This window comes from Serinus canaria, chromosome 1A (assembly GCF_022539315.1).
Source record: "Serinus canaria isolate serCan28SL12 chromosome 1A, serCan2020, whole genome shotgun sequence".
NCBI lineage: Eukaryota > Metazoa > Chordata > Aves > Passeriformes > Fringillidae > Serinus > Serinus canaria.
In genome coordinates this window covers 18,296,989-18,313,471 of record NC_066314.1, presented here as the reverse complement: position 1 = coordinate 18,313,471, position 16,483 = coordinate 18,296,989, and the positions used below count along the sequence as shown (strand labels likewise).

Here is a 16,483-nt window from a genome sequence, read left to right as displayed (position 1 = left end):
AACATAAGGTCTGCATTTGCAAACAAATTTTGTAGCCAAAAAGCCAGTGGGATGCTGGAGCAAGACCCCTATAAGACCAATTATACCTCTCATTTGAAAAGGGATTCTGAGAAGAGGAAATAATTTCCTATGTATGTTACCCACATTCACCTAAATTTTCATGTTTGTGGAAAATAGAGGAAAGATACAAAAAAGATCACAGGGTCTTTCAGCTGTTATGAAGGAGCTGCTGTTGCTGAAATACGACCCCAATTGTCATATTCAAGAGAAAAGAAACTGAAAATCATAACATATCAAAAATGAAGAATTATCTTCTTAATCTCCTTGTAATTTCTTCATAACAAAATAAGTCTGCCCTTGTAAAAAAATATTATTAAAAATAGCAAGAGGAGAAAGAAAAGAGAGAAGTGATAGTTCTTTCTTTTCATTGGTAAGAGGGGAAATCATTTCACAGAGAGAAATCACTTCATGTTAATATGACTATACAAGTGTACAACTGGTATGAACAAAACCTCAGTCTGGCCCTGTAAATCAAGCTGAGACTGTTTATATTTACCCTATTTGCTTGGAACATTTCTCTTTCAGAGTTTTTAACTTCCTCAGCACTCAAGGCACTCCAGAAAATTGGGCTTGTCTGTAAGAAGTATACAGAAAATTTGTTTAAAAGTGAGATTTGAGGAATAGCAAATGTCCAAATGAAAAGTTTGAACTTATGAAGCCTTTGCCCAGATTTTATTTGACAATTTTGATGCTAGTGAGTAGTAGCAAAATACCAAAGACAGTAAACTGATGTGGTGTTATTCTCTGGGTAACTCAGAGGGGAGATGAGCCCTTACCAAAATTATTGTCACTGACACCAATGATGGATCTCTAAACTAAATCACAGACGAAAATAGGGCCTTGAGCAAAAAATATTGCTCTTTTTCTTAGTTTTCATTTTTGTTGTGGGAGCATTGTAAACATCAAAATGGACCAAGCAAAGACATGAAATGGAAGATTATTGTTCCCAACAACCAATCTCAGCATAAGAGTGAGGATAACTGGTCAGTGATGCTTCTCTGATTTTTGATATGTCACCGTTCGTGCACAATGTTTTATGCATCCCACATGCTTTACTGGGTCCACATTGTAATAGTACTGTAATGTTCTTTTTTGGAGGGAAAAAAAGATAAATTTGGGGGAAAAAATCCCTTCTGCAGGAGCAGTGACACCAACAATGGAAATGCCATCAGGGTCTATGATTTCATGGATCTCCTCTTTAAACACATAACCATCTTAAGGAAACAGGGAAAGTGGAACAGAGCAGAAAAATCCCTGCACTCATGAAACTGAACCTCCGGATTTCAGCCATCAACTTAACTTTAGGATCTGCAAGCCAAATAACACCACTCAAAATTTGACTCATGGAATGATATCCCTATATGACCATGGAAACATTTTGGACACTGTTTGTGATGGGTATGAAATGCTTATGAGTTTATGAGTTTCCACCCCTTTTACCCCACAGTTTCAGTGCCCTACTGTGTCATGTGTATTATACAATAGATAGAAAAATAATTGGAAAATTAAGAGTTTGTCTGAGTACACTGTGTTGGATGACATCAAGAAGCAATTTTCAATGTAATGAATCATTGTAATTCCATTAACCTCTCTGTGTTCTAGGATTTTGAAAATGACAGGTCTTTAAGAACTTCATAGCCACTTTTACACATGTAAATTACAGTTGTTTCTTGGTTGTTTTTACCTGGTTTAAATATCACAAACTGTCAAAATTGCTATCTCCCTCTGCTACTAGTTCTTCCAGAAAACTATAAGTAATTTTACTTTCATTTGTGGTTATGAAAATTAAACATGATAAACTAATTTGAGATCTTTGCTGCACTGTATTTATAAGCCCATATTTATATTTTTTATTATGTGATGAGACTGTTCATTTAATCCAAATCCCTTTGAAGGCCCCAAGCCAAACTTTTAAGTGTTGATGAGAATATTTCCTGATTATAGGTAAGGATCTTGTTCTCTAGACTCTTTTTGCTGCCAGTTCAGAGACTTGACAATGGTTCTTCACCTTTAAAATTTTAGCATGTGTCTACTTTTTAATTATCATAGAAGAAACAGAAAACCCCAAAATAAATCAGGTTATGTACAATTAAGCCATTGGGAGGAACTCAAATTAAACCTTAAGGGGCAGTAATGGTTTTCCTCAATACTTTAAAAATAATCATTGCCCAGACACCAACATATAGAACATCTAACTTATAAAATCTCTCACTTTTCATCTTCTTAAAAGCTATTACAGAAGAGGTCTTTCCTCAGAATACCTAACACCAGGTTTTGACTGATTGTATTTAATATATGAGGGGTCATTTTCATATCTAGGACAAGAAAGCTTGGATGTAAATATGATCTTCAGCAAACTATATGGAATATATAGATATATGGAATTTATTTATATTATGGAAGAATTAAATAGTATATCCATAGGCCTTTCTGCATTGAACTTTTTGTGTACACATAGACACATATATTGGCCTGAGTCTTTAAAACCAGAGTTGAGCTGGATGCAGTTGGACACCTTCTGGTCCAATTCAGGAATTATGATGGCTAAGTAAGTTTCCTGGGACAAGACAAAGGGCAGAAGCCACATGGAATGGAGGGAATACTTATATGGAAATCATAATGTGGAAATTTACTTGAAGAGCACTTAAAACAAATACATCTTCTGAGAAGCTTCAGTGCTCTGGCTTTGCTTAAAAGCAAAATTTTGCAGAGCAGTAAAGGGACAGAGAAAGATGTGCTCAGTAAGTGCTGCCTCTTCACCCTGGGCTGATTTGCCCACAGCCCCTGACACCTCTGATCTGATCTGATGGTGGGGCTATTACACAAACACTTCTTTGCTCCTGCCAAGTGAACAGACCAGGCTTGTAAACCCCTTACTCAGCATCACAGCTGTGACAGCTGCCTTGACCAACTCTTCTCAGCCTGGGCTACTGAGGCACAGGGAGCTGAACATGCCTGAAGGGAGTGTTTCTAGGACAGCCTCGTGGTTTCAAGCTTCCTGCAGTGGTTATTGCAACCAAGCCACATGTTTACTGTGAGCCCATCCACCATAACAGCGGCTTTTCAAAATTGTTTATACCTCTGGTTTACACAACATTCTGCATCAGTGAGTATCACCATTTAGTCAGGCATTGTGTGGGGGGAAAAAAGCGTTTTTTTATGTTTTATTCTTGCTCATTTAGTCCTGGTTATAAAGGATTACAATACAGATCTGAAACCGATGCTGAATGGGAGGCCAGCAACCTCTCCGAGAAATGAAGGACTGAAGGTGGTTATGATCATTATTCCAGTGAGATATCCAAAGGTCTGTTTGTGGTCTTACATTTATTTGGACAATTCAGACACTTAATTAGAGAATCTGATAGCCTATCCATCCACTGAAAACACAAAGCAGAAAACTTTAGAAAATGTTTACACCAATTTCCATTTACTCCAATTTCCTCTTTAGAAATTTCTTTGCATTTATATAAATGTGACAGTTTGTCAGACTTTGTACCTGAATGAAATAAACAATCAAGTGAGGGCACTTCTGTTGGCATATTTATGCTACCATTATTCAGCTAGGATAGTGATGTTGCTTAGTGCAGTGATTTTTAATGTGCCAAGTTACTTAGTTATGCTGGCATAAATTTAACATATAGACTAGGCTTTGCTTTTATTTCTTTCTTCTTTTGTTTTGCTTCATTTAGCTCACATTCCCTCTTAATTTACCTAAACCAAACTAAAATAAGCCTTATGTACACTGAAAAAAAAAAAAAAGTATTTTTACTGGTTTAATTAGCCAGTTTCAAAAACAAGTGCTAGCTTAAACAAAGATAGATCCTTTTAAAGCACACAGCAAAACATCCAAAATAATTACAATAGGGATAACTTTGTAAAATGTGCCATGAACACATGAACATAGTATAGAAGAACCACTAAGCTTGGAAGAAATGTGGGGAAGTCAATTTTATGGGAGGTTGTTTGTTGTCATTATATGTTAAGCACATTAAAGAAATCTAAAAATTGAAGCAGTGCAGTGAGTCAGGTCTGGAGAGGTGCTGACATTAGACATCAGGACTGCAGGCCATACAGAGAGCGTGCTGCCACAGGAGGGATCAGTGGAACAGGACGTGCCGGGGGAAGGGCTGAGGCTTGACAAACTCATATTCCTCTTCTTGCATATCTATCAGCGGCAGCTTTTGAACCTGTTTTTGCTGAGTGCAAAGATATTCCCAGTCAGGCCTTAACACTGTACCATTATCTCTTTTAAGGACTCATCTCCACTCCCACTGTTTTCTTCTACAATGCCGGACTTGCTGCTGTAATTACTGTAACAGCTGTCTGTGTCACAAGTGGTTTCTGTAAGTTTGCATAGCATTTATCCAAAATGAGGCTTTGGTACTTCTTGGGGTCATTAATACATCACAAGCAAAGAACATAATCAAATGTTTATGTGGTATTCCTTTCCATGTTAAATTTTATTTTATTTCATTTTTATTAGATTTTTGAGCCTCAATTTATAGCTTTAGTAAGATCACTCCAACATCTTTCTGGAGGGTAGCAGCTTTTGGACCTCTTGTGAAGGGCAGCTAGGGACAAAGCGATGTCTGACCCAGAGAACTCTGACTATGACTGCAGACCAGAGGGATATGTGAAGAACTTAGGTTAACTCTAAGTATTGACAGAATTAGATAAAATTTCTATTTATGTACTCTAAGATTTTTTTCCCCTAGTACACATTATTTCAGCATGGCAAAACAAACTCTGCAGTTTTGTAGGGCAGTCAAATAATAAGGAAATTTTTCTTGGTTTTTGTTCTTCAAGAATGGCTGTTCAGACTTCTGTCACAGACTGCTTCTTCCATATCTGCCCAGTAAAAAGACAGGGCTTTTCAACAGTGTCAGAGATTTAGGAAGTTTCTATAAATATTAGGGATTATATTTCTATAGTAAAATTACCTATCTCTGTAATTAACAAAACTCATTTAAACCAAATGCGTGTACTTTTGCCCTGAAAAATAAAGTACTTCTTTAGTTCTTTCTTTTCTCCCCAAGTTAGCTGAGATACTTCCATGAGTTAATGACTTAGTGTTGCTGTTACAGAAACTGAATTGCTTGCCCTTCAAGCACCTTGAAGCACACAAACAGCTATTAGCTTGCGTTAGTCATTAGCAACACACCGGTCTAGGCCCTTGGTGCTGCACTGAAATAGATATATTGGGACATTATTATGTGCTTTGAATTCCACTGATTTAGCTAAGTCTATGGAAATTGAAGATTACTTGTCATACCATGTATATTTGGTAACCTTTGGCTTTTATGAATTAATGAAAAAAGAATGAAAAGACTCTATTTTTTCTTCAAACATAAGAAATCTCTGCTCTATGCCCACAATATTAGGCATACATGCAGCATGCAAAATACCTCTACTATTATTTATGACCTTCAGAAAAGCTGATACAACAGCATATATTCAGAGTCAAGTACAAAACCACCCCATTTCTATTGGACTCCTTTGACAGAAGAATTATAAACATAATGACTATGTACACACTTGATAAGGATACCATTATGCCATTTATACTAATATATGGTTATATCAGCATAAACACTGCTTTCAACATATACAGAGCACAAGACACACCTACAAAAATCTTGTAAATAAGACTTTTACCAATGCACAGCTGCCAGCACTGTAGGGTTTGCAGGGTATGTGTGCTTTGCTGTTTCCTGTCCTTTCCTGTCCTTCCCTGTTCCATGTCATTGATCCAAGAGGTACTGAGGCACAGAGTGTGCCATAGGTCAGTACCTCAGAGTTAAACACCTGCTTTAAAGTACAGATGGGTCCCAGACTGGTTCTCAGACCTGAAAGCAAATACAGGGAAGGGGCTTTCACTTCTCACAGTTTCTTTCCATTTTCCCTTGAAGTTTTGAAGTACTTTTTTGAAAGTCGTAGCTCATTTTTCCTCTGCTGTGTTTTTCTTGTCAGAAACACAGAACTGTGTGATTAATACTATTTTTTTTTAATTCCTTTTAGAGAAGGAGTTAAACTTGTGAATATTTGCAGAATACCGTGTCCATCCTATTGACCTTCAGTATTACAAAGAAGATTGATAAACTAAACGGGGGAAAAAAAGGAAAATCTGCACATGTTATAGGCATTCAAAGCCAGTTACATATATCTATCTGGTTATCATGACCCAAGAGATGAGGAAATGGACTTATACCATGGGGTACATCTGAATAAAATACCTGCTAGTGCAATTTTTTGTTGTTGTTCTTAGGACTATTATTTCACTATGTACTAGTTTTATAATACTTTCCCTGACTAACATTATCTTCAAGACTTGCTTTGCTTTTCTCAGCTGTAAATATTTATTACTAAATCTGTAGTGGGTATGTCAATTTGCTTCATTACAATTTATTTTATTTAGCTCCATCTAGTAAATATATAACAATTTATAACACTCTTTATTGGATAGCAAAATAATGAGCAACTAAATTGAAACTAATGCATTTTGACATGTATCAGCACTTACAAAAGATTGCTATTGAACTTCAATTATGTTAATTTAAAAGGTTTAGGAGATCCTGCTAGTACTGATTACACACCATAATATTTATTGTCATAGCTCTTGTGCTTCTCCACACTCATGTTTAGTATGGTAGGGATAAGAACGCTGGTGACTGGCATCTCAGGGGAAGCAAGGTGGTGTATAAGTGCATGTACTTATGTACACAGAAGTGCTCACAGTATGAAAAGTTATCTCAGAGTTTTACTCAGTCCTTTCTGGATGTAGTCACTGACCTCCTTTGTCTTCCATTAAGCAATTCCTGTTATCCCCTTTGTCATCATCAGCAGCCTCTTCAGAATGGAAAATCTACGGAAACTTATTCTCCTTTGCCTGCTCCTAATGACCACCCTCAGCAATGATGGGTTTGTGAAGAACATGTAAAGCCATTTATTTATTGGTTTTTATATACTTTCAAGGATAGTGAGAAACTGCCTAAATCCTTTCTAATAGAGCATGCAACCTGTTAAGGTTGCATCAAATCTTAAGAAAGCTTAAGTTAACCAAAACTTGCTTTTGAATTATCTAGTTTAGAGAACAGCACATGGCTACTGTGAAAGCCTTTAGTCATAAAAAGGGAAAACTGGCTTGTTGGAACTCCCATAGAATAGATGTAATTAGATGCATTGCTAAACTGATTGGAAGCTACAGCATTTGTAGATAATATATTTCCTCAGCTCAGTGCCTAAACTCAGAAGGGCAGGAGACAAAGCTGTTTAACTACACTTAATTTTTTATGCCATTCTTCACCAAGAATTATTATGATAAAATATATTTTCTAAGGGAATGAAAAATAGTCAGCCCTTCCTCTAAAGGTATCAGGAAAGTAAGAGCATCTATAAACTCCTTTCAATAAGTTGCCAAGGCCAAATAAGACATTGCTGCACTAGGGGTGGAAGAATAAATAAATAAATAAACAAATAAATAAACCCTGAGTAAAAAATATTTGTTACCAAATGCTGATTCTGAAAGTTGGAGAAAAATGCAATAACCCAAGCAAGCACATATTTTTACTTCTGTCTAAGCCTAGAGGTCATACTAAATAGAGTAGCATTTTCAAAAAAATTTTTACAGTACATGGAAAGAAATGTTTCAGCATGAGGAAACCTTTTTACTAATGTTATTTCAGCCAAAAACTAAAGAAATTAGATACATTTTTGAACTCAAGAATGTTTTTTAATATTACTAAAGGTTTTCTGAGCCAAAAGCTTGTATGTTTTTGAAGTATCTGTTGCTATGAGAAGAGGCTTTATGTCTTCATAAAAGATATGCTCGATGGTAAGTTGGAAACATCTTGGCTACAATCCTTCTGTTACAACTTGCCTATGAAGTTACTTCTTAAAATCTAGAAGCTTCAACAGTCTCAGGGGTTCACTGAAGATAATATTTTAAGTGTTATATATTTATGCTTAAACATTGGATTCAATATTTCTTCAGCAATATTTACAATGAAATGATTTTTATAAATATGTTGTTGGTTTAAGTTACTTTAAAAAAAAAAAGAAAAAAAATTAGTCTTTCTGCCACAAAACTGTGAAAACTAAATTAGTCTAATATATTCTTATTTTCACTTAAGATAAATTTCACTTGTATGTTTTTCTTATCAAAATGGAAGCATTTTGTTTGTTGCTCTAATTCTTCAAAGTATTTTAGTGTTGGAATGTAGTTGTAAAATGTGCCCTGATCATCCTCCATCTATTTCAATATTTGTTTTTGCTCCTTCTTTCTTGACACAGGTTCCTGAAACATTTGACTGGGAGAACATCTGTGTTGATATTATTAGGAAGAGGAAGATATTTCACTTCTTATACCACAAATTTCTAGTGAAAAAATAAAATTAGTAGCTGAAAAGCTCCAGATAATACTGTTTGTAGTCTGCTTGCTTCAGTTTATGTCTCAGTGTCTTATGGTTGTGAGAAGGGAGAAGGGATAGATTGGCAGTCACTAGAACAGGCCCATGGAGCTTGTGACATTGCACTCACCAAAGAGCTGACTCTGCCAAATCCAGTCCAAAGGAATCATCTGCTGTCATAAAGCATATTTTCCTAACATACTCAGAATTACAAATTCTAGGACTGAATACTTTGTTTCTATGAATTTCTGGATACAGCCATTTGAAACAATGGGTTTTGGTCCATTGAAACTCAAAGTTCTTAAAAGGGTGGAATAAGAAAATATTTGAGGTTTGTTTTCTTTTTTTAGCTTTGGTGATTTTAAATGGATAAATTAGTAATTAATTTTTCCCAATTGCTTTCATTTTAAGAACATTTTGAGCATATTTGAAAGCAAATTGTTGTTTCAAATTACTGAAATCAAGTATATGGAATTACCTTTTTAGTTCCTGGAAAAATAGGCTCAAAATGCTGTGTTGGTTCTGGTCAATCATCATGTGTCCATTTGGGTGACAAAACAAAAAAAAAAAGGTAGAAGAAAAAGATTTCTAAGTTATACATTAGTCAGGAATACTAATAGAGTCTGTGAGCTTACAAGAAATCGAGACATTTGCTCCAGATATTCATCTGCTAAGACCTTGGGCATTAGGATTGAGAATTGACCAGGTCAAAATACATTCTTGCTCTTCCCTTGATCAGTTCCCAATAGAAGTGTCTTACATTATTTATTATTAAAATATAGAAAAAATGCAAGGTAATAAAAAACTTTTGTTGGTGTAGTTATTGACCATATTTATCTGGGACTATGAAGTTATAGTAATGTCAGCTTTGGTAAATATGAATTGAAATAGGATGAGGATGTGGATTTTTTTCTTCTTTGTTATCTTTAGTTACATAAATATCTCTGTGTTTTTGGAAGAAACAACTAACAACTCACTACACCTCTCTTTCTGGATGCAGAGGAGAAACCTTCACCATGTGGAAGATATCCTATTAGCATCAGAAAGGATGTTCTCACAGAAAATTCCAACCAGTTCCATATGTTTCCTCATAAGAAAGAGTTCTGTTTACAAAACCATTTTTCATGTATTTCTAAAATCAGTGTGTAAGTAATATTTCACTGCAGCTAGGACATATGCAGAGCAAAGTTCATAAGCAAACCAACAAGCCTTGTATTTCATTAGATCAACAAGTATTGATGAAAAGTTTTCACAAGGCTTCAGACACAATTCATACTTCAAGCCCCAAAAAATACCTGCAGGAAGAGGATAACCACAGCATAATCTTGTATAACCACAGTTTTGCTTTATTTTCCTTCTATTATGCTAAGTAGTCTTATCTAAAGCATTATTTCTATTTATAAGCTTTTCTGTGTTTTATCTTTCAGTGAGACAACTTGTGTTAGTACTTCATAATGAAAATCTACTCTTAATCATTAATTCAGGAGAAAATATTAATAATTTACATCATGTATTTCTTCTACAGAATTAAGTACAGTTTAAAGTAATTAATCTTAATCATTTTGTTTATGAAATTTTCTTTATGATGACAATTCTTCATGCTTCTGCCCAGAAGCAAAGCAAAAAAAACCAAACTAAACAATCAAAAAACCACATTTTAATGTCTTAATAAATAAATAGAATATTTGTTTATTTCATTTTCTTATTCCACGGTCTTTTTAGTAACTGCCTTCCAAAAAGTCTGTAATTTAAGAAAGAAAAAATGATAAAGAAATCCATATTTCATTACCTTACAATTTTCACTCAATATTTTTGTCCTTTTTTACATAGATACCATTTTCTCGTTTTCTAAACTTAAAAATCTTCATACATGCATTACATTATATATGTTACAGAAGTTGGTACAATGTTAATTTGAAGCATGACTAGTGTCAAAGTTGTGTACAAACATTTTCACAGGTAATTTTTTTCAGTTTCATTCCATTTTCTTAAGCTGGTATATAACAATATGTTGGTAGATATGATTAGAACTGCAGTGTTTAGAACTGCAGATATGATTAGAACTATAGTGAGGTTCTTGCTTATGTGATTATATTAGCAGCAATGACAAAAATAACTGGCCTTATACTGGTAATTGTCACCCTGGCCCATATTGGACTTCATATTGGGAATAATATTATTTTTTTTACTATTATTTAATATTTAACTCTGGTTAAGAGCAGCCCTCCTCTTCTACGCTGGGTATTTACATAGGTTTATGGAATGTGGCTAGGGTGCTCAGTGCCTTACAACATTGAATCCAAATATTCTGCAGCAGTCACAGCTCCCTGAGGTTCAAAGAGCCAGCCTCATTTCTAATATGCAAAGTACATGGCTAGTGAACAGAAAATTATGGACAAAATAGGGGTAACACTTTTGAGAGTGTGGACAGAGCCAAAGGGCTGCAGGCTGTTGGTATCCTCTTCAAGCAAACAGTCAGCTGAACTCCAAACATAACCAGGCACACATCCTAACCTGGACTATGGGATTCAGATCTCAAAATATACAAAAAATTTTGTAGTTCTCTTGGAGAAGTCCTTCAAACAAGGCCCAAACTAAATCTAGTTCCCAAATATCACAGTGGGAAATGAAACTAAGACAATGCTCTATGTGTCCTACGGGATTTATGTTCAAAAGCCTGACAATCTCTTGAGAGCAGATTCATCCTTTGCAGTGTAAGGGAGTTTTTCTCTCTAGAAGTTGTCCACAAGGAAAACATCTTCCATCTCTGACAACTGCTATCACTTCACTGAAATAATTGCAGCTATGCTGTTCTGCAGCAGTCAAAAGTTTGGCTATTTATACCTGATGTAAAGTAGTGCATATATGTATGCAGCTCTCTTAGGGCCTTATGAAGTACATTCTTTTGCATTTTGCATCCACAGGGACAAAGAAAATTTGTTAATTGCTTCTATTTTAATTGGGCTGTCTCACCGAGGGATACAAAGGGATGGGTTCTTTCTAGAGGAGAAAGCTGAGCAGTAACAGACACTGATGTCAAAGCCAGGTGGATGCAGTGACTGTGGTGCTGAGCAGCTGTAAGTGTTTGCCACCAGCCCAGCACCCCTCTGACACACATTGACTGAATGACTGAATGTGGGTTAACAGGAATTGGGATAAACAGGAATAATGGAATCATTGCAGAATTTCTGTTCCCTGCTTTGCAAATAAGTGTCTTGGTTTCACTTCTGTCTGCCACAAGAGGCAAGTGGCTTTCATTGATATCACATGTCTATTTCCATACTGGCAGGGTACTTGTGCAGCTCCCTCAATAATGTTCAGAGAGTTTAAATTGTTGATAAACAAATTCCCTAATGCCTTTCTTAATAGCTTCTGAAACAGTTTTTTTTATGTAATGGAGATAAACAATTAAGTGTAATTCTCTGATATCAGAATATCTCCATGGTTTTGGAAAGTTAGAGCAATTTCTTCAGAGTTCCCAATTTTCCTATGCAGGGTGTGGTATTGAATTCAGCAGTTCTTTTACTGGCCAGGACTGAAGCACCTTAATCCTCTGCAATACTTAATAAGTGCTGTTGTTTTGGTTTTTTTTGATTCTTTTGTTTCAGTTGTTTTTTTTTGGTTTTTTGGTTGGTTTATCTTTGTGTTGTTTTTTTTTTTCTCTCTATGCACCTTCAGTTCTCTTTCTAGATACTTGAATGGTTTTTGTATTCTTTACATTTTACAGTTCTGTGATCTGAGTGCTTATTCAATGTGATCAAGGTGATCATCATGTTAGGTAAAGATTTTCATTGGTTGATTTAGGTAGAGAAGAGCAAAGAATTTAGCAGACTTTTCTATTTAGCATTACTCACTGAAGCAGAAACACAGTCTTCTCACAGGATACAGCAAAAGTTCAGGGCTATGCAGGAGCTCTTTCTTCTCTCTCCCAGTGTGACAAATGTCATAAACTGTCACCCAAATCTTATCAAGCATGAGAGAGAAGATTGTAATATTTTTTTGACTATTTATCTTTAGATAAAGCTTGTACTTGTTTTTATATTTTTGTTTTGTTTTTTTCATGATAAAAAAGTGAAAACCTGTAGAGATTTAAATATAACAATATTTCCACCATAAATAGAAAATCTATTAGATTTACCTTCAGGCTGTGGAGTTCATTTTCTACTGTGAAAACTCACTGGTTTTGGAAAATGTCTCTAATTAAAAAAAAAAAATAATAAAGTGCAGCTTGTGACATTGCAACACTCAAAATTCTTTAAATAGAAGTATGTAGGATGATTTCCATTATGAAGACACTTGTATTTTTTGCCATCGTCACAATTAGTATCTTGCCATTTTGTACAATAAAATTGGAGAAAGAACAGGATGAGCTAGCTCTGTTCAAGTTCCAAAAGCATACAGAAACAGAAAATGTAGATCAACTTCTTATAATTTTATATACATAGCTGTCATGTTAAGTCACTCTACTGCAAAGCAGTAAATTACCAAAGCATATTATGTCAGAACTTGAAATCTATAATACATTGCTCCTGATGCTCTAGACCCCCTAAGGCAATATTACAGTCTGCAGTTTCTAGCACAGATATTTACTCTGCAATAAAGTGGTAATAGCAAAAGCTCACAAAGTCTTTTGCTCTTTGGCTTCCTGGAGTTTGGCAGGCTGTTGATCCACCTGACACAATTAATCCCAACAACTAGACAATGGAACAACAACAACACATGAACTTTTTCTGAGAACCACTTTATCATATGTTACATAAAAATATTCAAGGGCTGGGGAATGGTTGGACTGAAAGTTCAGTTCATGATTGTTTACAATACAGCAAACTTTAGTCTAAACGGAGACTGTGAATAGCTTTGCCATCTGTTGTTTAAAAAAACAGAAAGAAAGAAAAAAAGAAGAGAAAAATGAGTTCCATTTGCTTCAAACAGCTATGGGGTGGTCAAGCTAGAATACTTGGCACAAGAGATGTTTAGACTTGAAAAGGAGTTTACATCTGGTCTCTGCTCACAGCTTATTTAACACATCTGTAGCTGCCTTTGTTATCCCAAGCCCTGAAATCTATTTCTGCCATTCCTCTTTGGGCTTGCTGCAGCTAGTCCTGGCTACCAAGAGCAGGGATATGAAGCTGCCCTGGACTGTCTGGGGCTGTGGCAAGCAATCCAGGCCAGGAGCTTCTGCAAGTACAGCTTCCCCTGCAGACACAGGCTGCCAGAGCTCACCCAGCTGCTGAGGCAGACATCCCTGCTCCCAGGGAAAACAGTGGCAGGGAGCAGGACCCCTGCATACAGAGTAGGAACCAAGTTCTTGAGGTAAACTCTCTTTTTTAACTCATAGGGCTACACTGGCATTTTACACTGTGGATGGTGTTTGGATTTTCAACAGAAGCAATTTTGGGCACCAATGACCTAGAAGAAGGTGATCTGTAGTTCCCACTGTCATCAGAAGTCCTTAACTTGGCTGTGTCAACCCATCTGACACCACAGCTGGAGAGGTTTCAGTGGTGGCAGAGCCTACGCACGCAGAGTCACAGTTTGGCCTTAGGAGGGTTGATAGCACATCATTTGCTTTGGTTCTGGAAGAAACCCCAGAACTGGGGTTTGGACTTTTGGACGGGAAGACATAAGTAGAACCAAGGTAGATATTTTTGGCTGTTGAAAAAGCTTCCTGTGGACTCCTGTCTGAAACCAACAGTTTGAAAATCTCCATGCAAAAGGTCTGAATATTTTCACAGATTTTCAGATGTACGTGTGTTAGTGAGTCATATCTACACTCAAGGAGAGCCAATGCTGCTTGTCTTCCATTGTACATCATTATTATTATTATTATTATACTATCAGAACATAGAGAGAATTCAATATCATATAAATATATAGAATATAGTGAGCATTCAATATCATATAAAGTTACTAGAATACATAATGCACAAACCTTCCAAAATTAGCTATCCTTAAATTTATCTGGCTTTCAGCTAACTTTGAAGTGTATAAAAATTGAAAATTCAATGAGGCAAAATGTGTCGGAGATACTTTCTGAAGGTTTTTTTATGTAAATCACCAGACTATTCTAAACAGACTTTTTCCCCAGGTGATAGGTACAATAAAGACAAATTTTCATTTATCAAATAATTCAAGCATAATATAATAAAAGTTACAACTTAAAGTTTAAACTTTTCATCGTATTTTACAAATCTAAAAAAACAGGATACTTATTAAAAATAGCAAATTATTTGTACTTTGACCAAATATTGAATTTTTGCCATATAGAAGTTTCCAGAAATGAAAACTATGTTCAGTATTTTCCTGCCATGAACCTTTTCCCTCCCTCCTCCCCTCCTTTTTATATTCACTTACTGGCCTGCTTGGCTATGGTCTAGACTGAAAATGAAATCAAATTATACATGAAGATACAGGTCAACATTTCTAGCTCATTCTTTTTAAGGAAGGATTCTTATGTTTAATTCAGATAAGGTTTGGCAAAGTTTCTCTGTTTCTCAGCTGAAATAAATAAACTGTCAAAATTTATCAAGGTTAGACCAAAACTAGCAATCCTGGGCAACAAATACTGAAGAGTTTGAGGGTGGTGTGTTTGTACTGCTATTCCTGGGAAGTCAGATCATGCTGTTATAGTTCCTTCCCTCCCACATCTCTGGCAGGGTACATCCATACCTGCTGTGTGGATAGTAAAGGTGATTGTGTGAGAACCCCTAAATGTGGTGCAATTCATGCCTGGCTAAAACCCCCTACTTTGCTGTAATCCTCTTGCAACTGTTGAACATGAAATTGAATGGAGCTACAGCTACTTTCCTCATGTCTTACTTTAAAATATTTTGATCTTGAGGATGGACTGTTCCACAGTATCACACATTCATGGGATCATTTTGATTGGAAAAGACCTTAAGACCATTGAGTCCAACTCAAAGCTAACACTGCCAAGGAAGAACTAAACAGAAACCCTGCAAAAGGTTGCCAGTGCAAAGAGCAAAGTACAATAGGATTGCTGCAGTTGTCCAGGCTCTGGAGCAGGTCTCTGAGCCAAGAAAATAGAGGGACTGCCTCTTGCCTTTTGCCCCTCTAAGGCAAAACCAGAATTTAGGCTTAGACGGGGGCTTCAAGTAAAATTCAACTCTCATCTACAACAAGGAATCTGAAGGCAATGAGTTAAACACCTTTATATGCAAACTTGACCCATAAATTAAACTAGGCTTGTCTTTTTAGATTATTAGTAAAATAGATTATTCTGCATTTACTGATAAAAAACACTCTTATCCAATATTCAGTGCTGTTAGAACCTGGGATAAAAATAGCTCTGAAACCCAGGTGGGCCAAGGATTTTCTTATTGCACTCTTTTGCTGCATAAGGTCTATGTAAGGTGTTTTGCTGCATAAGGACTAAGTAAGGTGTTCCACAAACTTTTAACCACTATCCTGTTTATTTAAAACATTTCATTCTTTTCTTATATAATTTATAGGTTATATATGAAAAGAAGAATTATCTCACCCTTTTCTACACCTTTTTGACAGTTTGAGTAGGACTTGAGGGATGTCTTAGCTTCAAATGGAAAATATTTGCTGAAAAATCTGTTGAATAATTAGGAGATACACAGAATTTTACCTATCAGCTGGTGTAAAAAGTCATTAATCCATTACAGTCATTCCAGATTTCTGGTGTTAAGAGTAAACTGAAAAATTGCCCTAACTTAAAAAAAAAAAAAAAAAAGTTAAATGTAGCTTGATTTTAAAACTTGCTGCTCTTTTGAAGTTGTTATATTTGCCTGTGCCAAAAAGAGAAAAATTTAAATACCTGGAACTTTCTTCCTATTTTCATGTGTCTTATCCAGGAAGACAAATTCCTCAAATCATTGTGTAACCTATGTAGCATCTATTGAATGCAATCACTACCTGCAACAAAGCTTTGGCTGGGACACAAAAATTTCTTACCCTTGGGATGAGGGGTCAGCCATTTACACACAGATTGTGAGTAGATTTGCCAACGCTGAACCTCACCCAAGATCTCC

At 35.8% G+C, this 16,483-nt stretch overlaps 1 long non-coding RNA gene across 1 annotated transcript in view; it reads left to right on the top strand.

Annotated features, from left to right (window-relative positions):
• The window catches only part of LOC127060305 (uncharacterized), a 31,658-nt gene extending 23,227 nt beyond the window's left edge, over positions 1–8,431 (top strand). Inside the window, exons 2-4 of the long non-coding RNA XR_007779194.1 lie at positions 4,314–4,403; positions 7,805–7,891; positions 8,350–8,431. This is a non-coding gene — a long non-coding RNA (uncharacterized LOC127060305). The remainder of the gene's footprint in view (positions 1–4,313; positions 4,404–7,804; positions 7,892–8,349) is intronic.
• The last annotated feature ends 8,052 nt before the right edge of the window (positions 8,432–16,483 follow it).